A 16777-nucleotide genomic window follows, 5' to 3' on the forward strand; every position below is an offset into this window, starting at 1 on the left:
GTAAGTTCTTTTGTCCAGGCTTCCCTAAGGAAGCAATTCCTGGAATCAAAGGGATGAGTTTAGTACTAAATGTTTTAGATAATGGGGAAACTGAAATGTGTGTTGTTTTAGGTGCTGACTTTGCTTTTTGTGTGTCTACTGCTCCCTCATGAGACTATTCATAATGGATGAGAAAATACTAACAATGTTACCATCAAGTGACAGGTTACCATATGCCAAGTAGTAGACAAGGAATAGGTAAATTGTACTGTTATTTACTTTTGAATTATTCCTGGAGGCTGAATAATGTCATTTTCCCCACTTTATAGGTGAAATTGAGGCTTGTATCAATTAATGAATTGCTCACTATCACATGGCTAGTAAATAATTGAACCAATATCCCATCCCAGGCAGCTGCCCCAGAGCTTCTGCTTTTAAACAAGAGGAACAAAATTATTATTTAATGAATAAAGTTAGAGCGTGTTTTCATTTTAAGTCTGTATCATTCCAATGGTATGACCTTTTGTTCTGTGAGGAAGCAGCCAGGATTATAGTAATAATTGAAAAGAAAGAATGAAACCTTACTAAAGTGTCTTTCTCTTTCTTTCTTTCTTTCTTTCTTTCTAGGATTATTCTCATTTTAGCTATTGTTTTTGATATGTAAGCTGGGGTTGCAGCTGGTTGCAGTAGCTGTAAATAGAGCTTTATCTTATCAGTGGATACCGTTAGTATAAGAAAAATAGTCAGGCTTAGAAGTACATAGACATATATTCACCTGGTGACCAACCATATTAAAATAAAGCAAATAGTGATATATTTGATTCACTGTTTTTTTATAGGATTTTTTTGATCTCACAAAAAGCTCCTCCTTACAGTTGTAATAATTTATTGTTCTTTATTTTTGGATAATAATTAAGAAATGAAAGAAGAAAAATTACATTTCTGAATATATTAGTAATATAGAGAAAACATGTTTGGTTCCTACCTTCCAGACATTACTGATACTAACCTGAAAGTAAAGGTAGTTGGTACTTAATAAAGTGATGAATTATTATGTTAGCCAGCAGGGGATAGCATAAACTTGAGAAGTGAAAATGTATTTATGGCTAGTCAAGAAAATATATTTCTATCCCACAAATATACTATGTTTAAATGTAAATTAAACTAGACTTGTATAGTTAAAGGTATTTCTGAGTGGCCAATCTACATATACATACATAAAATGATATTTTCAATTATTTAAAAAAAAGCAAAACTACAAGACAGTCATTTTACTTAGAACTGCAGCTAACCACAGAAGAAACTTGGTTAGGGAATATACACATATATACATAAACATGAAGATATGAATATATACATTTATTGGTAATATCTTATCTATATTTTCCTTAGAAAACGATTCCTTCAAGGAAAGCACTCCCAGGTAGAAAATTATTTTGTAATTAAATTTTAACATGGTAGCTTTGAGAGAAGACACAGTGCCATTTATTGGAAGGGTTTTTGTTTTGTTGTCATTACCTTCATTTTACATATTCCTAAAACTAGCAAAAAGAGTAGACTGCCTCCTATTCATTGCTTACCTTTTCATTATTTAACATCACTTTGTAACATAATCTCTTAGAAAGTGATCAGTTTCATTGAATCTGAATACCACAGAATATCATAGGTTCCTAGAGTGCTTATACTAACAAAGAAAGGATAGAGTGGTGAGGTGACGTGTCAAAAGTCACACAGCTTATTTGATTTGGTTCGTTAATTTATTTGGCGGTAGGGCCTAATTTATTTTTTATATTCCATATACACAGTATGAGTAAGGTCATATAGTATTTGTCTTACTCTGACTTATTTCACTTAACATAATACTCAAGGTCCATCCTTGCGGTTGCAAATAGCAAGATCTATCTCTTCGTGGCTGAGTAGTATTTCATTATATATGTACGCTGCATCTTCTTTATCCATTCTTCTGTCAGTGAACACTTAGATGGTTTCCATATCTTGGCTATTTAAAACAATGTCATAAAGGACTTAGGGATGTATGTATGATTTTAAATTGGTTACCAAAGGGGAAGAGGAGCAAAGGGAGTGGGAAGTAGGTAAAGGGGATTAACTGTATGGTGACAGATGGAAAATAAATTTTTAGTGGTGAGCCAACTTTTTCTTGTAGCGTATACAAAAATAGAAATATAATGTACACATGAAGCATATAATGTCAGTAAAACATTACCTTGATGCAGAAAAATTGAAAAGTTTTTAAAATACGTAAGGCAAAATAAAAATTCACATAGCTAGTGAGATATAAAGCAGAGAAAATAGCTTGACCTCCTGGCTCCTAATCTAGGCAATTCTATCAAATTGGAAATCCACACGAGCTATTATTATTTTAACTGTATTTAATTTTTATTTCCTCCTAATTTAAGTTTAGAATGGGAATAGTTAACCATCCACTACATATAAGCCTAGTTATCCTTGAAAAATATATTTATTTGTACACTTTGTTTTTGTTTTTTATTCTAGGAATCACTGACATATAATAACTCCAAAGTATGTGGCCCCAAGAACTGCCCTGAAAGGTAAGCTTCCCATATGGGAAGATTTTTCTTATATGTGTTTCACCTTTGACTAGCATCCTTAGTTACTGTGGAAACATTGAGGGGTTTTTTTTGTTGTTTGTTTGTTTGTTTTTATTTTTTTGCATTATGGAGTGGTACCATGAGAATGTTTTTGATGTTTTTCTGAAGGTTGAAGTTAACAAAGGTAGTAAAGTCATACAAATTAGAAGTTCAGAATAGGAAGTTGAGACTTTTCTCATTTCTTTCTGGAGAAGAGACTTGAAGTAGATTTTTTGGTCGTTCATATTAATATGATAATTAAAAACTTCATAATTTGGCACCACAAGAAGAGTATTGGGAATAAAATGAAGGTTGTTGCATTTTTGCCCATGGTTTTACAAAAAAGCCATTTTTTTTTTCTTTTTTGTCTTATTAGGGCCACACCCACAGCATATGGAGGTTCCCAGGCTAGGGGTCCAATCAGAGCTGTAACTGCCGGCCTACACCACAGCCTCAGAAAGGCCATTTTGTCATCAAATGCTAAGTTAACTAGATCCTACAAATATGGAGGCATTCAGATCGAAGTCTTTTAGGTGTGAAACGTGAGTGTTGTAACCCGCTGTCTATAGTGTATGCAGATTTTTCCTTTATAAAATATATAGGTCTAGAAAAGTAGAGTTGTTCTTGTTTTCGTTTGTTAAGGCTGCTGTAACCAACCATGAAGAGGTAACTTGTAACAATGGAAATTTATTTTCTCACAGTCGAGTAGGTAGGAAGTCTGAAATCAAAGTGTGAGCTTGGCTGGGCTTTTTCTAAGGGTTCTAAAGAATCTTCCTTGTTTTTTTGATCTTCTGGAAGTTGCTGACAATTTTTGGTGTTCCCTGACTTGTGGTTGCATCATTCAAGTCTCTGTCTTCACATGGTCTTCTCCCCAATGGATGTGTATTTGTACTCAATTTTTTCTCTTCTTGAAAGGATATCAGTCCTTATACCAGGCCTACCCTAGTCCAAGATGACCTCTTCTTAACTTGGTTACCTCTGCAAAGACCTTTTCCAAATAGAATCGCATTCACTCTTGGGGGATTAGGATTTCAACATATCTTTTGGGGAGACACCCCATCATAGTAGTTATCCCTTAAAAGTGATAAGAATGATGTTGACGTAACTACAGTTAACTAGACATTCATGGGGAAACATACACACATGGAGGTGTGGTGGGGGTGGAGGAAGGTCTCATTGTATTGGTATACACAAAATAAAATGCTGACCTACTTTAAAAGTTATAATTACTCTCTCTTGATGGCCAAATTATCTCCCAAGTAATTAAAGTGAAATTTTTAGTCATTCAGTACAGGTATTGATGGAGTTGGGTAAGTATTAGTTCATGCTCTGGACTCTCAAGGGAATTTTTTTAATACCTTCTATTGAAAAATTATGTATAAAAATAATCTATTTCACTTGATTTCTCAGATAAGTCTCCTAAATCAAGATTGGGTAAGGTGTGCTTTACCAATTAGCTATTACTACGTTTAAAAAAAAAATATCTGAAATTCAATGGCTAAAAAAAATATATTTATTATTTCTCAGGAGTCTTTCCAGTCAGCTGCTTATGGAACAGACTCCCCAGTCTTGCTGGGCGTGTTTGTGTTTCTGGGGTCAGTTTGTAGATTAATTAGGGGGAGCCTCTGCTCTCTGCAGTTGCTGTTCCTCCTGTAGGAGCCAGGCTTCTTCTTATGTGCTGGCCTTATTCCAAGACATTCTGAGTGTTCTCAAACTTGCTGTGAACTTCTGTTCTATTTTTACCTCTTGAGACCTACCTAGCTATAATCCATCTCACACAAGGCAGTGGGAGTGATCTTCTTAAATCACTTCCTAAACCTAATCCAGCTACCAGAATCACCTGTAAATCTGCCACCATTCCCTGTTTCCCGTGGATCAATTCTAGTTATTTAATGTGGCTTCAGGTGGTTCTATATTATTTGGCTTTTGCTGACCTCTCTACCTTCATTTCTTTGCCCAACCCCACACTTTTGCAAATAGTTCTACTAGCCAAAATTTCTTTAAATTGACTAAATGTATCACCTTTTCTCTTGTGTTTGCTCATCCTGTCCCTTCTTCCAAGAATATCCATTTCTCCTCCTATCCCCTTTTCGTTGTTTGACTGACTCATTTTATCACTAAATAAAACCTCACTTCTTCCAGGAAGCCTTCTGTGTTCTCTCTTGCCTGAGATAGGCTTCCCTGTGTTGCTTATGTCGATATAAACAACATAATAATCACACTGTACTATAATCACTTGCCTGATTATCTTACTCTCCCACTGTGGACTCTGAAGCTGGTGATTATATCTTTTTGTACATTATGGTATTCCTAGAGCCTAGCAGTACATACACAAGGAATGTGGAAAGAATGAAGGATTTAATGACATCTCTTCTATTCCACTTCCTCTGTCTTTAAAAGCTGAAGTTATTGGACACTTTCAGAATTAATATTGAAAGGAAAAAGGTCATATTCCTTCCAATAATCCTAATCTTCCTTTGGCCTTACCTTAAGGAGGACCCTGGCACCTTCTGGTGCCCTGGCTGTTTGTTACCCATAAAAGTAGTAGCCTGTGGATCAGAACTGCTTCAAAACAGAGTTATTTTGGTTTGTGCATTTACTCTTTTTTTTTTTTTTTCAATTTCAAAAAGAGAAAAAAAAGTTTAATTTGTTGGTCAGACTTAACATTAGATTTTGCATGCTGTGGTGATATCCAGATTCTCTTAGTGGTAATCAGAATACCTTCCTACCCTGAACCTCTATCTCATGCCACGTCATTTGCTACCTGTATGGCCCTGGCAGGTACTTGAGTTCCATGTCCTTAGCTACATAGACAGCTGAACTGATGGAATGCAGTAGCTTAGCTAAGCTTCTAAGAGTCTGTCTCTTGTGAACCAAAGATCATAGGTTCAGTGGCTGAATCGGTCATTTAGTTGTTCCTGTCATATATCTATCCACTAAGTGAAAGTAAGTTTAGCTTTGTGTTCAGAGCTCTGTGCTTAATTTACTGCCCTAGTACTTGAACAGGTAAAATAACCTCTTTTTTTTTTTTAAAGACTCTTTTTGTCCTTGTGTAAAATGGAGACTATAATATTGTTCATGGACTTGCATCATGTCAGATCACTTTGTTAAAACCACAAAATGCTATTCAACCTATATCCAGGAGAAAATGGAAGGAGATAGTTACATTCTTTTTTCTGGATTGGTACAAATAATTTTCATCTTTTGTTAGGTGATATTTATTAAAATAGATTAGGAAAATTATGTATAGATTCATACTACAACATGGATGAACCTTGAAAATGTTATGCTAAGTAAAAGAAGCCAAACACAACAGGATATATATTGTATGATGTCATTTATATGACATGTCCAGAATAGGAAAAATGACAGAGACAGAAAGTATATTAGAGGTTTCCAGGATCTAAGAGGAGAGAATAATGTGGAATGGCTGTTAATGGGCCCACAATTTCCTTTTTGGTGTGATGACTATGTTGTGGAGTCAAATAGTGGTGGTGGTTGCATGGCCTTGTGCATATACTAAAAACCACTGAATTATACAGTGGGTAGTGAATTTTATGGTTTGTGAATTACATCTCAATAAAGTAATAGAACAGGAAACGCCTGTCTCAGGAAGACCAAGTTTCTCCTTCAGATCAAAGTCCAGGTGATGTAACAAAATAGGCGGGTTCCTTGGACTGTCATTCAAATCATTACACTCTGTCTTCCTAAAAAGTCCTGTGTGTCCTCTAAAGCCACTGACCAAGTCAGATTTCTAAGAATTCATGGTTTTATATAATGGTGATGAGTGAGGCAGTCAAACAGAGAAGGGTTCATATTTAAAATTTCTCAATTACAATTTGTGTAAGCCATACATTCTTCAAACATCAAAGTAAGGGTACTAATAGCCATTGTGGTGGGTTATTGTGAGAGTTAGGAAAAGCAAATGTCAAGTACCTCCCATGGTGCTGATTATAAAACAGGTCCTCTGTAATTAATACTGATATATATATATATATATATATATATATATATATATATAGTTGATTTACAATATTATGTAATTTATATGTTTTAGTGTTATTTGCTTATAAATTTTAGGCTATAACACTAGATTTTTCGCAACTCAGTTGTTTCAAAGGTGGCTTTTTTTTTCTTGTTCCTTTTTTTCTTTTTTTTGCTGGCATCTTGGCCAGAGAGAAAAGAATGACTAGAATTTCTGCTAGCACTTAATGAATTTAATCAGCTCCACAAGGACTTTTGATGTAGCAGAGAAATATTTAACAGAGAAACATGGTTTTTATTCTTCCTGTGTTCCTCTTGATAGTCGACAGAGCCCTTCCTCACAGAGGTAACAGAGGTAACATTACCTGTGCTGAGAGACGAGCATTAACATACCATGAGGGTGATGTTAGAACTGAGAGAACACGTCCCTGTAGCCTTAGACTAAAATGTTTCTGTGCATGTGCTTGTGAATGCAGTTCCAGCTGGTGCCAAAAGAAAATAAACTGCTGCCTGAAAATGTACTATGCAATTGTCCATTGTTTCTATTATTTATGACTTTTTCCTTTAGAACACTGTAGAGGTTTTTTGTTGTTGTTGTTTTGTTTTGTTTACCTTTGGTTTTGTCTTTGGAAATTGAAATTAAAATCATAGTGTGGGAATATAGAACATAATGGAGTTATTCGGTAAAGTGTATTATGAATTGTAGTATTAGGCAGAATTGTTTAAGGTTTGTCATGGAAAAATGATTGTATGAATTGCTCCATTGGTACAGTTGGTGCTTTAAGTGTTTCCTTATGGTTAATGGGAAGGGTTATGCTATGGCCAGTGGCCAGAGTAGTGGAGACTTGGTGTTATTTGTTCTCTCAGCAAATATTTATTGGGAGCTAAGTGTATGCCAGAATCTTCCTTGGGACCTGGTGAGATGGTGGCAAATAGAAGATGTATGCACCATTGAATATGGGGTTTGATATCTAATAGGGGTAACAAGATTATAAGGAAAAAAATGATACTTGTGTTAGGTGCTGTGTAGAAAGGAGGAGACTGCAACCATAAGGAAACACAGGTGATAGTTGTGCATTAGGACTAACTTGTGGTGCCTGCTTCTCATTCTCACCAAAGGATGTCAGACTGCATTCTAATGGACAAACTGATTTTTCTTTATTCCACTATTCCTTCCTGTTATTTCACATTTCTTACTCTATTTCTGTTTTCAGAAGGCTCCCTTCATTTTAAACTTAGCAGTACCAAATTTAAAAATGTTTTCATGTAAAACCTAAAATTCTTTAACTCTATACCACTCAAAATTCCTAGTTTTTATTATACCTGTAACGTTTAGTTCTTTATTCTCCTTCCAATTAGTGATCCTTATTGTTAAATTTAATATAGTCAAGGTTTGACTTACATAGATTTCCATACATATTTAAAAATTTATTGTTCATCATTGCTTCCCATGTCCTGCTTCTTTTGAGTTCAAGTTCCTTTTACTTAACATAGACATACAAAAATTTTTTTAGCAAGTTCTCTTAATGGTAAGCTATTTCTTATCTTTGTTTATCATGAAATGACATTCTTTTATTTTTGAGCAATATTAAATGAGGTTTGGGATTCCTAGCTGCCAAATTTTTCCCTTCCTTACTTCAAGATACTGTCCTACTATTGTTTTTTACTTCTATTACTGCAGATTTTGAAATCTTCTCTTTGTCAAATTGATAATCTTGTGTATGTGATCTTTCTCCTTCTGTTTCTTTTTAAGATTTTCTTTGTATTCGGAGTTCTGCAGTTTAATTATGGTTTGTGTAAATAAGCATTTTATTTTAGTTTTCCTCGTGTAATGCTTTACTTTCAATTTGAAGGAAAATTCCTTTTTTTTTCAGTTTCAGAAAATTCTCGCTCATCATTTATTTGAATATTGACACAATGCTTTTTCCGTTGTCCTTTTCTGCTTAGCTAATCAGACACATTTTGGTCCAATTATTTCTTCTACTGTAATGAATAGTAACTTTTTCAAAGTTCAGTTTCTTCATTTTTCTTGGCCATGCCCATGACATGCAGAAGTTTCCAGGTGAGGGATGGAATACATGCCATAGCTGTAACTAGAGCCACAGCAGTGACAATGCTTGATCCTTAACCCTCTGCATCACTAGGGAATTACTCAAATGTTCTGTTTCTTTACATTTCCCTTTTGCATCTGGGGAAAATTCCTCAGATTACTCCTCTGATGTTCAATTTCTCCAATTGTCTACTCTCTTAATTTGTATCAGTCAAGATAGCAAGTTTATGCTGCATTAGCAAACATATCCAAAGTCTTATGGACTAAAGTAAATAGAGTTTATTTCTCCCTCTTGTTACATGTCCAGTGCAAGTTAACAAGGGTGTTGTGCTCATTTAATTATCAAGGGACAAATGTTGATGAGTCACTGTCAGGAAATAATTCCATATTTGCTCAGGCAATTTCAGAGAACCTGTGAGAACATGAAAAGCTTTTTTCCAGAATGGAAACATGTTTTTGCTCACATATTTCATTAGCTAAAGAGCTCACATGGCCACAGATGGTTCCAAAGAGGGCAAGGAAACACGATACTAACATTTGCCTGGAAATAAAGGAGAATATTTGTGAAAAGCACTTAATTGCGATACCAAATGTCCTTTGTTTTGTAAAGTTTCAGTTATCTTTTTTTCCTGGAAGTTCTATTTGGGTTATTTGGTTTATCATTCTGTGTTTATTTTATATTGTTCTGCTATTTTATTATGGTTCCAGTTCCTTTTTATCATCTTCCAAATGCTTCCTTTCTATTCACATTCATAATCCGTTATTATTTCCAGTGCTTATGCTGCATATTCTTCTCACTGGGACAGCTGATTCATTTTTGTGGTATTTTTTTCCCCTCATATAGTTCATCATTTTATATTGTGAGTTCACATTAGATCCCTTTTTTTCCTCAGGAATGCTATGAATCCTGTGTTGTGAAAACATGCCCCTAAAGGGGTTTTGCTTCTGCTTTTTTTATCAAGGTCCTGGGATTTAAAATGCCCCAGACCAGTGTTAATTTCCTATACCGCGTGAGTAATATACATTTAGATCCTGTACTCAAACTTGGCAAAGTCTTGAGGTTTCAATTTCTTACAGGAAAACATAGAGCCCAGGGCAGACAGCACAATTTTCTACTCAGTCTGGAGGCAGCTTGAGGTCATATAAATGGCTCTCAGCAGCGACTTTGTCCTCAAAGAGCATCCCATCTGGTACTGTTGCTGAAACTCGGCCTCTGTCCACTAGTGCCTAAAAGAAAGGTGAAAGAGAAAAAGAGAGCTTTCATTGTTGGGCCAGGCAAAGTGGGGCACAGTAGGTTAGTGCCTAAAAAACTGTGCCCTCCTTGAGAGAGATGAGGAGATGGTTTTATATTTTGGGGAGTGGAAAATAGGGCCATAGATAAGGATCAGGGTAGAGGCAAGCTTGCACTGTTACTCAAAGCTGGTGTTTAGTGGCCCTGGGACTGGTTCTGGTGGTCCTCCCTCTTGGTCCTCCTCCTTTCTGAAATGAACAATACTTCATTAAGTAGTTAACATTTTCCATTTGTTTGGGGTTTTAGTTCTGCAGAAGGGCTCAAAGGTACAGTTATGTATATTCCTTGAGGAGAAACCAGGACCCTGCCCCAAAGCTGCACTATTGTCTTTTGACTGCTCCTCCCTGGTGTCTGCATCCCCTTCCTTCCCTGATTAGCAACTGTTTGAACCTGCCCTTTGGAACTCAGGGAAGTTCACAGAGGCTGAAGCTTATTCCCTAAGAACAAGAAATGGAGGACACAGAAAGGCTTGTGTGCCCAGGAGCCCTGCAGGGCCTTAGCTCGGTTACAGGACCTGCCTCTCTGGCAGATGCTTTAAGATGAGTAAGTGAGTCCCTTTTACCTCCTGTCCACGGACGTTTCAATCTGGTGTTTTTGTTCTGGTTCTCATGGTGTGTGATCCTGACATGAGACCTTTTAGAGCAGGTTTTCCATTTCCTGCAGTTTCATAGTTGTCCTGAGCCTATTCCCCCTTGTATTCAAATCTAAGTCATTTGGAAGCCCATCTCTCTTGTGCAAGATCTCATGGTTGGAGTGTTTGATGTGGCGCTTGAATCCCTCACTCTCCAGGGAAAAGAACACCACTTTTGTAATCCCTCACGTGTGTCTGTGGCCCTTCTCACCAGCTGGAAATGGGTTAAACAATAGGAAATGGAAACCCTGAGTCTTAGATTGAATTTTCTTTGGTATGGAATTAGCAGTCAAGAAGCAGTGAGTGAACGAAGGTAAAAAACACACAGGCAAGTACTGATGGGAGGTCTGGAAGGCATGGAGAAATGGCTCCCCAGACATTAAGTGCTACTATTATGCATTAACCAGGGATCAGCCCTATCCTTGCTGTCATTTGAATCAGATCAGAACTGAGCTTTCAAAGCACTTTGCTCAATACAAAGAAAACCTTTGGTTATCCACTGAGTCTATAACTGTTTTGCTTAGAAATATACAACTGCCCCAGCCCTGGCTGAAAAGAAGTCTCTGTCTCCTTGTACCACAAAGTGATAGGAGCAGAAGATTTTTCTCTTTGAAGAATTCCTGATTAGGACACAGAGACTAGATTAGACAACATGGCACAGAGAGAGAGATAGATACATGAGTGACCACACATCCCAGAAGTTGAAAAAAGAGACCATCTTTGCACCTGACTTGTTTCTTGTCATTTTAGTCTATTTGTACTTCTTCCCTGTAGGTACTCTGAGATTCCTTGTACTCTTACAGGAAACTAACATTCTTTGTGGGCCACATTAAGGGCTTCTGTCTTTCTCACAACTGGAATTTCTTATCCTGAACATTGACCACGTGTTCCCCATGACTGCATATTGATACTGTCTATTTCAAAACAAAACAAAACAAAAAAACTCCTTGAAATGAGCATGGTCATTTTAGCTCACTGACTGAATAACTGGGTGAGATTAGGCAAAACATCTTTCTCATACTTTAAATATCTGTATTGCTACCCTTACATGAAGATAACATTCCTTTATGATGCCTCGGCTCACAGGTCAGAAGTTAGTACAAATGCAAAAGCTACTTGAGAAATGGGCAAGCTGTGCATCATTCAAGGATGTCACTAAGCGGATGCTAGCTCAAGGGCATGAAGAGCAGTGCTGGCACCTTCAAATAGCTAATATCGCTTCTGAAGCTGCCCAACTACTAACACAGCAGGGTTGATCCACTGGGAGGCTGCGACTCACTTATTCTCCCAATTCCCCTCTGTAATCTGACACAATGTATCCCCAAGACACTTCCTGCTGCTAATGCTTCTATTTCTATCTTGGAGCCTTTTAATTTATATTTTCCCCAAATGACTTATGTCTGCTTGTCAAGTGGGATTCTCACCTCACTTGGAACTCCTAGCTCTTTGATAAGGGAGAGCAGGCTGGCAGGAGGAGCTGGCATGCCATAGAAACCGGGTAAGCAATCAACAGCTTCTTTACAGCCAAGTGTGATTTTTCTGCAGCGCCAGCTGAAAGCAGCTCAGCACAACTGTCTCCTGCTAATAGCAGATTCTCATACACAAAGTTCCCATTCTTACTTTACTCCTGTGTGGAAGGTGAGAGTTTGGGTGCAACTAGCTGCTCTGACATCACCCTAGTGAGTGCATTTCCTGAACCCTAGGTGCATAACCCCTTAATTGACATATAAGGTTCAAGAATGTTCTATCTCTGTTCATCTGCAGACACATGAGCAGTGATTATGAATCTTGGTCCTAGAATCAAGAAGGATCTGAGTTTGAATCCCAGCTCTGCCTCAGCTTTACTGTGCGATATTGGAAAACATACTTAACTGCTCCAAATTTTAGACTTTATTTTTTAAAATGAAGAAAAGGTTAGAACCTACCTTTGGGTTAGATTTTTTTTTTTTTTTTTTAATTTTGAAGAAGAGTTCCCGTCTTGGCTCAGCAGAAACAAATCCAAGTAGTATCCCTGAGGGTGTGGTTTCGATCCCTGGCCTCGCTCAGTGGGTTAAGGATCTGGGGTTACTGTGAGATGTGGTATAGGTCATAGACGTGTTTTGGATCTGGTGTTGCTGTGGCTGTGGTGTAGGCCAGCTGCTACATCTCCTATTCCACCCCTAGCCTGGGAATATCCATATGTACTGGGTGTGGCCCTAAGAAGCAAAGGAAAAAAAAAAAGGGATTATGAAAGTTCCTGGCACATGGTAGGGGCTCAAAATCTATTAGCTTGTCATTATCATCATCCTTGTCAATAGAGGACTGCTTTATGGTTTAAAGCTTGTCTCCTGTGTTTCCCATTTCTGTTGAGCACAATGCCATTCTGTTCTTTAGGGGAAGTAAGATCATCCTCTCCCTTTACTTGCAGAAGGAAAACAAACTGGGGGAAAGTAAATTCTTATCATTGACACAAAGAAGACTCCCCTTCCTTATGGATGAAGCACAACTCTGAACATCAAGACTTCTGTTTGCCTTGGCTATTCATATGTCTTCTTTGGATAAATATCCATTTAGGTCTTCTGCCCATTTTTCAACATACAGCATCTAAAGTATGACACAAATGAACCTATCTACAGAATGAAAAGAGATTCAGGGCCACAGAGAACAGATTTGTGCTTGCCAAGGGAGAGAGAGAAGATAGTGGGAAGGACGGGGAGTTTGGGGTTGATAGATGTAAACTATTACATTTACAATGGATAAGAAATGAGGTCCTACTGTACAGCACAGGGAACTATATCTAATGTCTTGCAATAGAACATGATGGAAAATAGATAGTATGAGAAAAAGACTACTTAGACTCTGCTATAATAATGAAGGAATGTCAATTGCTTACTATGTTAAAGTTTTATATCTCTCTCACATAAGGTCTGGGGCCTGTTGCCTGCTTTGCTCCCCACTTTTTAAAAAATTTTTTTTTGTCTTTTTGCCATTTCTTGAGCTGCTCCCGTGGCATATGTTGGTTCCCAGGCTAGGGGTCTAATCGGAGCTATAGCCACAGGCCTACAGCAGAGCCACAGCAACGCGGGATCCAAGCCGCATCTGCAACCTACACCACAGCTAATGGCAACGCTGGATTCTTAACCCACTGAGCAAGGCCAGGAATCGAACCCACAACCCCATGGTTCCTAGTTGGATTCATTAACCACTGAGCCACGACAGGAACTCTGCTCCCCACTTTTCTTTGTGACATTGGCTTTGCTTAAATTTTCATTGAAGAGTGAGACATCTAGATAGTTTCTGATTAAATTCAATGTATAACCATCAATTAAATATTGACTTAGAGCTATTCATTTCTAGCTATTCCCTGCAAAAAAATTAATAAAGAGATATTAAGAGGGATTTAGGCGCACAGTGAATAATAGCTTTAGATGTGCCTTGAAGAAAGGGCCCACCCCCTGAATCCTACTCTATTTTATCCTTTATGTAGGAATACTTATTATATCTTTATCTTACACTTGTACACAGCTCTCTACAGCAACTGCTTGTCTCTTTTGTTCAAAATAATTAGCACTAGGAAAAATTCGTCCTTGTATACTTTTGATGCTCCTTTTATCTCACTGCCTTCAACCACTTGGTGGAGATTTTTATTTTCCTGCTATTTTTCTCCCTGTGGAGTACAGATGAGGTTAAGAGGATTATTCAGCAGCTGTGTCCAACCACCTGCTCTCCAAATCCTTGGTTTTCAAGCTCTTAAGAACACTGCTGGGTATACCTTAGGTTCTGTCATTACCAACATGTTTAATCCCGCACGTCCCTAAGACTTGGCATCCACCTACTTTGAAGGTACCTGTAATTACGGCTCTCCTTTCAAAGCTTCCTTCTTCCAGCAAGGATCCAGTTAGCTTTCATCTTATCTCTAATCTCTTATTTCAAAGGTGGATTAAAAGGTAAAATAACCACTACCACGTCTCTAGGGCACATGCAGTTATTGACCTTTGAGACAAGTGCCTGTTGGACTTCAAAATAGATCTCAATAGGGACAGTAGATTGCTCTGACTCTTCCATGCCCTACCCCAACAGACTCACCAGAGATATGTTAACCTCCTCCTGTTGTATAATATTTCGTCTTTTTCTGATAAAGTCAGGTCTTGTTTCCTTTCAGTTTCCCCTCACTGATTCCCGAGTTTAAGCTTCTCAAATTTCTCTGGCTTGTTTCTGGTTGTTTGTTTCAGTGTACTCAGTTCAGTGTATTGGTCCATCAGCACTCTGTCTGAGATCTTATTCCACTTTGTATTTGACTTTCCCTACTGGGGTAATACTATCAAAGCTCATGTGTTTTCAAAATCAGGGCTATGCTAATAGTTTGCATAAAGTCTTTTGTCCTCTGCAGCTTGAATTTTAAATACATTTTCTGTATAATCTTCAGATAGATACATCTCTGTTTTTTCCTTAAAATTTATGTGACTAAGATGGAAATGACAGCAAGTAATTAACTTTTGGGTAATATCTATTCATACATTTTTTAATTTGACCCTCAAATCCTGCACTGGTTTGACATGACCTTTAAAGAGGATATTCTAAAGGAATTACTAGGTTTTAGGTGGTCTATGAAGTTTACCTTCCTACAGTACACAGGTAATTAGAAGGGTGGTTCTGCACTAAAAGTACTAAGTTCAAGACTTTGTTTTGTAATTTGGGCAAGCTAGTGTATGTCTTATTTTATACATGACAAGCTAAAAATACACCCTAATTCCTTTTTCCATATGATGAAATAATAATGCATGCTACTTTAGAAGGCCTCTTGAAAAATTATCTTAGAGCAATCAGCAGATGATTTATATTAATATTACCTCTTGAAACCCTTATAATATCAAACCTAGTTTCATTAAATCTATAGATTTAAAAGATGGTGGTCTTTACACAGTTACTTATTTTTTTAATGTATGATAGTATTTATTATAATTTTTTTATTTTTTTACACAGTTATTTATAAAGTATCATAAACCAAGTGGGCTTAAGATGTATTTTTTTAAAAATCCTCTAGAAATAATTGAATAATTAAATGATAGAATATTGAGAAAGAAGTAGAGTCTTTCCAAAAAACTTGTCAGTTCTAAGGTTGCTTATTGTAGAGAAGAGAATGCATTTATTTAAGGCATTGAGTCCCATCTTTCTATTTTATAGATTGGGAAACTTAAGCCCAACAATTATTTAATGATTTCTCTAACATCACACAATTGGCTAATATCAAAGTAGAAAAAAGACAGGGGACCTGAGATTTGGCCTGGTGTGTCTTCCCATTAACTCACACAGAGAGAAAGATGTCACAGAGTTGCAAGATCATTGTGGATAATGTAGTTGGAGCACTCTTTCTAACAGGTTAAAAAGTTACTTCTAGAGACTGAGAGTTTTGAAAACATGGTGGATTTGGGTACTGTAGCACAATACCCACCTCTAAACACAAAGAAATAATGAATAAAATCATGTGCATGGGTAAAAGGGACCTATTTACTAATCTTGAAGCATCTGCTGGAAAGGAAGAGACTGGTTGCAATACTCTTGGGGACACAGTCACTTCTGGGAGCCATGTATGTGATCACAGGCTACCTTGTTATTCCAAGCATTGATGTGTATCATTTTGGAATTTCTCCACCTAACCTATTAGTGCCAATGGGTGTGCTGTGTTCAGATCCCAGCTCACCACTGCACCTCAACTGGGTCTACATCTGGTCAAGCACTCCCTACTAGTGCCCTTCGGTAGCCTCTGCTGGGCCCCCCAGCTAGTTCTGGTGGTCAGTCATGCCTCCCAGTACCACATGTCAGCTACCACTACATCTGCTCCTAATCTGAGAGACCAACCCCATCTACCTGGGCAACATGGCAGCTGCTACCAGGCCCTAGAGTTGATCCAGGGTCCAGTCCTGCCACAAGTACCCCATAGCAGCTTTGACCTCCCACCACAGCAGGAGGGCATACCTAGCCCATTTATGGGACATCCCCTACCCCTTTGCACACCAGGCTCTTGTAGCTAGGTAGGATTACACTTCTGAACCCAACAGGACATCTTTTAAATAAGGCAAATCCTTCAAGGCTGAGTGAAATAGCCAACATGCCTAATACTATGAAGAAACACAGAAAGCTAGGCAAAATGAAGTTTCAGAAGAATATATTCCAATCAAAATATTAAGAAAAAACTTCAGATAAAGAACTAAATGAAACTGAGATAAGCCATCTATTTGATAAAAGAGTTCAAA

At 37.4% G+C, this 16777-nt stretch overlaps 1 protein-coding gene across 3 annotated transcripts in view; it reads left to right on the forward strand.

Moving 5' to 3' along the window:
• The window catches only part of CNTN4 (contactin 4), a 985539-nt gene that overhangs the window by 263743 nt on the left and 705019 nt on the right, over positions 1–16777 (forward strand). For all 3 annotated transcript variants that reach the window (XM_047779322.1, XM_047779348.1, XM_047779332.1), the window contains one exon: positions 2494–2549. The gene's annotated coding sequence lies outside the window, so the exon portion shown is untranslated. The remainder of the gene's footprint in view (positions 1–2493; positions 2550–16777) is intronic.

The sequence above is a fragment of the Phacochoerus africanus genome, chromosome 1, assembly GCF_016906955.1.
Source record: "Phacochoerus africanus isolate WHEZ1 chromosome 1, ROS_Pafr_v1, whole genome shotgun sequence".
NCBI classification, from domain to species: domain Eukaryota; kingdom Metazoa; phylum Chordata; class Mammalia; order Artiodactyla; family Suidae; genus Phacochoerus; species Phacochoerus africanus.